This window comes from Echinops telfairi, unplaced genomic scaffold, assembly GCF_000313985.2.
Source record: "Echinops telfairi isolate 266 unplaced genomic scaffold, ASM31398v2 ScPeMD7_10;HRSCAF=50, whole genome shotgun sequence".
Lineage (NCBI taxonomy): Eukaryota > Metazoa > Chordata > Mammalia > Afrosoricida > Tenrecidae > Echinops > Echinops telfairi.
Genome location: NW_022103907.1, coordinates 4599534 through 4606624, shown reverse-complemented (window position 1 = coordinate 4606624; position 7091 = coordinate 4599534).

The window sequence follows — 7091 nt, the reverse complement described above, 5'->3', positions numbered from 1 at the left end:
AAAAAATACACAAAACTCTGCAAGGTAAATATAATAGTCATCCCCAGTTTGCAGACGAGGACCCTGCAGCTCAGGGCAGAAGTTGGCGTAGTTAAGAGCTCCAGTTACCTACTGTGGGATCTTGGGCATATTGGTAAATCCTTTGTGCGTCCATTTCCTCCTCTGTGAAAATGAAAATTGATGGCCTTTCCATTGGACTAGGAGCCCTGGTGGGGTAGGTTATTCTTTGGGCTATGATCCAGGAGCTCCTCGGTTCGAAACCACCAGGCATTCTGCTGGAGAAAGACCAGGCTTTCTACTCCTATAAAAAGTTCTAGTCTCAGAAACCCACATGGGTAGTTCTACTCTATCCTATAGGGGCACCATGAGTCAGGACTGAGAAATCCTTATGATTGAGAAAGTATCCAAAACACCAAACCCACTGTCATTGACTCTATTTCATTGGATAGAGGCCCTATCTTGGAGTTTGAATCAGAAAAAGTGTGTATCGGGGATGTATCCTCTTACTCTACTTATTCAATCTGTATGCTGAGCAAATCATCAGAGAAAGTGGATTATATGAAGAATATGACATCATGATTGGAGGAAGGCTTATTAGCAACCTACAATATGCAGATGACTCGACCTTGCTTGCCGAATGTGAGGAGGACTTGAAGCACTTGCTGATGAAGTTTAAGGATTGCAGTTTTCAATATGAGCTATAACTCAATGTAAAGAAAACAAATATCCTCACACCTGGACCAATAGGTGACATCATGATAAACAGAGAAAAGATTGAAGTTTAGTTAGAATTTTGTCATGCTTGGGTCCATAATCAATGCTCATGGCAACAGATCTCTTTAAAGTGTTGAAAAGCAGGGATCTTACGATAAGGACTAAGGTGCATCTGACTCAAGCCATGGCATTTTCAGTTGGTTCTTATGCAGTTGGCCAGGAAGCTATTTACCAAATTTCTAGCCACAGATCAGTGAGTGCTTCCAGCGCTGCTTCAGCTAATTGAAACATTTCAATTGGTATTCCATTAATTCCTGGAGCCTTGTTTTTGGCGAATTCTTTCACTACAACTTGGCCTTCTACCTTCCGCACCTTTGATTCTTGCTAATATGCTACTTCTTGAAATGGCTGAGTGTCGACTAGTTCTTTTTGGCATGGTGACTCTGTGTATTCTTTCCATCTTCTTTTGATGCTTCATGTCTCATGCATTAGTTTGCTCAGGGAACCTTCCAACATTACAGCTTGAGGTTCGAATTTTTTCTTTAGTTCTTTCCATTTAAGATATACTAAGCTTATTCTTCCACTTTAGTTTTCTAACTCTAGGTCTTTGGACATTTCATTATAATATTATATTTTGTCTTCTCAAGATGCCGTTTGAAGTTTTCTGTTCAGCTCTTGGATTTCCTATTTTCTTCCATTTGCCTTAGCTACGGCATAATGAAGAGCACGTTTCAGAGTCGCTTCTGACAGCCACTTGGATCTTTTTTTTCTTGTCTTTTTAATGATCACTTGCTTTCTTCATGTAGGATGTTCTTGATGTCCTCCCACAGCTCCTCAGCTCTTATGCTATCCATGCTCAGTGTGCCAAATCTGTTCTTGAGATGCTCTAGAAATACAGGTGGCATCGATTCAAAGTTTTATATTTTGGTATGCATGGACTTGTTTTCAATTTCTTCAACTTTAACCTGAACTTGAATAGGAGTAACTGATGGTGTATTCTGCAGTCGGCCTCTGGCCTGGTTTTAACTGCTGATATTGAGCTTCTCCATTGTCTCTACCCACAGATGTAGTCAACGATTTCTGTATATTCCATCTGGAGAAGTCTACCTTGTGTGCTGCTGAAAAAGGTATTTGCTATGAAGTAGTTGGTCTTGCAAAATTCTGTCATGTGATCTCCAGTGTGGTGGTTACATAATCTGGTGTCAATTTGAGGATTCAGGGTGTAGGGGTGGAGTCTATCCTGTCAATCAGGATATAGCCAATGAGGCCTCTGTGTGGGTATGGCCTTCTGAGGATTCTGGGAAATCCTGTATTTCCTCCTTGGAGGCGGGAGACACACACATTCTCTCTCTGCTCACTCCCTGCGAGACATCCCTGTGGAGAAGACACATGGAGAGGGGCTGCTGGAGCGAGAACTCTGGAACTGGAGAAGCCACATAGAGACCCCTGCCAGCGCTGAGATGCTTACAACGCCACTGGATCCACAAGACTTACCCACTGGCCTGTGATCATTCTACATTTGGCGTCATTGCATGTGTTTCTTGAGTTTTAAAAGGACTTTATAGATTGGTATCAGACATATGGGTTAATATCAGACTTATGGACTTGATCTGGATTGGGCTGGGGTGTTTTCTCAATACTCAACTGCTCTTGTATATGAAGCTCTTTCTTATACACATATGAGTATCTATGAATTTGTTTCTCTAGTCTACCCAGACTAACACATCCAGTTTCACTTCTATCACTAAGACCATGTTTTCTAACTACTGTTCCTTCCTCTTTGTTTCCAACTTCTGCATTCCAATTGCCAATAACTACCAATGCATCTTGATGGCATGTTGATCAATTTCAGACTGAAGTTGTTGGTAGACTTCTTCAGTTTCTTCCTCACTAGCATTTGCGGTTAGTGGGCAAATTTGAAGAATAGTTGTAGTTATTGGATTTCCTTGTTTATGTATAGACATTATCCTATCATGTAGCATGCCCTTCAAGATAGGTCTTGAAACGCCCTTTACAAGGATGAATGCAATGCCGTTTCTCTTGATTGTGCCATTCCCAGCAAACTATATAATTTTCTGATTTAAAATGGACGATAACAGTCCATATCAGCTCATAAATCTAAAATATCCATAGCCTAGAATATCAATCTTTATGTAGTCGGTTTCATTTTTAATGAGTGCCAATTTTCCTAGATTCACACTTTCTGCATTCCAAGTTTTGATTATTAATGGATGTTTGCAGCTGTTTCTTCTCTTTTTGAGTTGGGCCCGATCAGCAAGTGAAAGTCCCAAAGACTTTTCTCCCGCAGGCTTTCCTCCATCTGCATCACGCTGCGTGCCTCAACTTTGAGAAGGCAGCACATCCCCAGCACGTATCTGTTGACCTGAGGGGCTCATCTTCTGCACTATCTCTGACAATGTTCCAATTCTATACATTTGGCTTTCAGTATCTGACAAGGTTTCCCTACTATCCATAAGGTTTTCAGTAGCTAATTCTTCTGAAGTGGATGACCTGTTCCTTTTTTCATAGTCTGTTTTAAGTCTGAAAGTTTGGCTGAAACCTGTTCGCTTTGGATGACCCTTCTAGTATTTGAAAATACCAGCCCTCCAGCATCACAGCAACCCATAATCCACATAGTAGGAAAAACTGGCAGATAATGGTGGTTGGTACAAATGGAGCAGAAGAATACTGGACTGGGAGGGACAATAAAAAAAAGCCAGTAGTTGTCCCCTGGGAGTGATTTTGCCCTCTAGGGGACACCTAGCAGTGTCTGGATAGCTCTTTGGTTCTCTTTAATGGAGTGCATGGGGGCTCTTAGGGTCAGCTAAGATAAACTCAGGATACTGCTAAGCACGGTGGAATATGCAGCATCTCATCCCTTCAGTAAAAACCACCAGCCAAGGGGTAGTGTAAAAGAGGAAGACCCTCAACAGGATGGATTTCTATAGCAGGGGCTGCAGTAATGGGCTGAAGCATACGAGGGATTGTGAGGACGGTGATGGGTCAGGCAGGGCTTCGTTCAGTAGCGCATACGATCGCATGATTCAGAACCCACCCAACAGCACACAACAACAACGTTATATTTGACTTCTTTCTATCGTCTCAGTGTGTGCCTGTACCGACAGTGCTCTTTTATTTTTACTTTTTATCCTTGCCTTTCATTCATTGGCTTAATCCCTGGGTTTGGAAGTGACACATTCTATTTATATTCTTTTTGAGATAATCCTTCCCATTATCTTTATCCTTTCATTTTAATACGCACAGTTAATTAATACTTCTGTGCTGCCACCAAACAGTGTAAAGACTCTGATTACCCCCTCTCTTATTCCATGTTGCAATCAAGTGTTTTCATGTCACCTTGTTTTAGGACGCTCCTCTATCATTACTGTTGTTCTGGCTAGTCGAGCATGTCATTTCACATGTGGGTTTACCTTGGTCTCTCTCCCCATCGCTCTTCTACCTGATTCCTTCCTTCTGGTTCAACTTCCTTCCTTGAGAAATGCATCCTTCAGTCGTTTTCTGCCAGAGTTGGTGAATAGTGAACTCGATCTTTCCCTTAAAAGAGCTTTGTTTTTACTTTACCCGCATATACTAATTTAGCTGAGAGTTGAATTCTAGGTAGGCCATTGCTCTCCATCAACCCTTAGAATCTATTCTGCAGCTGTGTTCTGCTCTCTAGCTTTTCTTGTGAAACGAACTTTTCAGTCTAATTGTCTTCGTTTATGAGTATCGCATGTCTTCCGGACTCCTGTTCTTGTGTAAAGTATCCTATTTTTAGGTCTCCCGCTGGTCAGCTATTGATGCGTGTTTTGTTTATCCTGATTGAGAGTCACTCAGCTCTTTAATCTGAAGATTTGTCTTCAATTATGGGAAACTGTAATCCCTAATATAATACCTTCTCTACCCTTGTTTTCTGATTTTTCTAATGAGATTTGTGTGGGGATTTCTTATTCTATCATCCATGTTTCTTAGCCTCCCTCCCGCCTCCCATCTCTCGATCTTGGAGCTGCTCTCTGTGTAATATTTTAGTTTGTTAATGATACCTTCAACTCTGTCCATTCCCCTAATTAAATGAATTGAGTTGTGATTCTCAGAGACTATACTTTCATTCCCATACATTCTATTTTATTCCTTTTCCGATCCATCTAATTTTGAATAGAGCAAGCGATCGCAGGGAAACAAAACAACTCCAGGTTCCCGTGCAATAATGCCACCCTTTCTTTCTCACTCCTCGGGGCTCAGTGAAGGTGAGTGGGGTCTGCTACAGAGTCACACAGACACTCAAACACAACACCATCAAGCCTCCATCATTTAATAGTAACACCAATGACATATGTGTTAGTCTGGGTCCTTTAAAGAAACAAATTCACAGAAACTCATGTATAAGAGAGAGTTTTATATATAGGATAAGTGCACATCAAGAAAACATCTCAACCCAGTGATGCCCAAGCCCACAAGTCCAACATTAATCCATTAACCCATATGTCCAACACCAATCCACAAAGTCCTCCTCCATCCCATAAAACAGACGCAATGATGCCGACTGCAGGAGGAAAGCTGAGTCAGTGAACGTGCAAGCATCTCAGTGCTGGCAGGGGTCTCCACACGGGTGCTCGAGCACCCAGGGCTGCAGTGGGGTAGGTTCATGAGGACAGGATGTCTTGCAGGAAGTGAGCCTTGCAAGCTGAAGCAAGGAACTGCTAAGGCAGCTCCACCCTGGTCCAACCATCACAAAGCAAGAGAACTGAGAACTAGAAAGGCGAGGCTTTCTGAGGCTTACTGAGCCATTTATCCCTCTGTCCTTCAATTAACCCCCCTATGTTTATTGGCCAGGTTGGCACAATAAACTAGGCTGCAGCAGGATAAAAGACAGCTAGGCGATGTCACACCAGCTACCTGAGCTTCAGCCTAAAGACAATGCCCTTTCACTTCCGTCCATTGAGCAGAGCTCCTCATAGCTGTCTAATTCCAGGGGGTGGGAGATTTGGGGAGCACATGGTATATATTTTTCCTTTATCCCATATTATCCTTCTTTATCTCTTTAACCCAAGCAAAATGATTGGAACAATACCCGACATATAGCAAGCACTGAAAAGGCTATCACTCACTAGATCATTTTTATTTTAAGAATAATTTTTATGTTTTTATAGTTTGTTAGTCTCTTGTTAGAATTGTGCCAACTCTCTGCTTCAAAATAAATTGCTCCTCCTGGTGTGGAATTAAGCTCATCTTCAACGTGCATTATATTTTTGGTGGGAAACATGCTCCTCCACTTGGGGCATCATTTCTATAGAGCTGAGACCCCGAGGAAAGTGACATCAAGTTAATGGTTAGTTTCTACCACCCACGTTGTCAACATGCAGACCCCAGACCTGCTTCTAGGGGAGGCATGCCTTTTGACTTTTTTTGTCTAAACTTGTTTTGTTTTTTCTATCCCCAAACTCTGAAGAGGTAAATTTCTTACTTATTGATGCCACAGGCCAATGGACAGAGTTTATGCCCTCCTTTCCCCATGAGCTCTAATTTCACGTAGAAGTCCATGTTCTAGCTCTCCGGCTCCATTAGGTCTGAAGACCAGTGTTGGGTTATCCAATAAGCAAGGTAAGCAGGGGCTTACTTATGCCTACTGAATAACTGTAGTGGACAATGTCACATATTTCACCACATCAAAGACTTTGCTTCTAGGTGTGACTGCTATCTGTGTCGCATTCCTGCAGAATCAAAGCCTTTTCAACATGTTTGCAATCCCTGACAGGAGTGGAGGACCCAGGAGGCAAGGTTTTTTGGTGAACCTCGAGGGAAATTGTTCACGACTATTAGTAAGTAAGCACAAGTAAGATCATGCTTACTTTGCTTAGTGGGTAATCCATTCCTGTTAAGGACTCTGATGTTCACTTGTGGCTGTTAACCCCCCCAACTCGAGCCAGGAAGGCCTGTCTGAGACCAGGCCCTTGGGCGGCTGCAGTGTCCGCGGTCACTCCTGCACTTAATGTTCTGACGTCAAGTTCTGTCTTTTCTGGAGCCTGGTGGTTGACCTTCCTTTCCTTTAAGTTTGACGGGGTGTTTTAAAAATTCCTGTTTCATTTTACTACTTCTATTCATTTGAAGCAGCAGAGAAATATTTGTTTGCTTAAACCTTTGCATTAAAAGGTTATATTTTAACATTTTTTAGATTTAAAAAAATACTTTTATTGGGGGCTCTTACATCTCTTATCACAATCTATACATTCATCCAGTGTTCAAGCACATTTGCACATATGGCGCCACGATAATTTTCAAAGGATTCTCTTCCCACTTGATCCCCTGATATCAGCTCCCCATTTCTTCCCTCTCAGTCCTCCACCCTCCCTCCCTCCCTTATGAACACTTGATAAGTT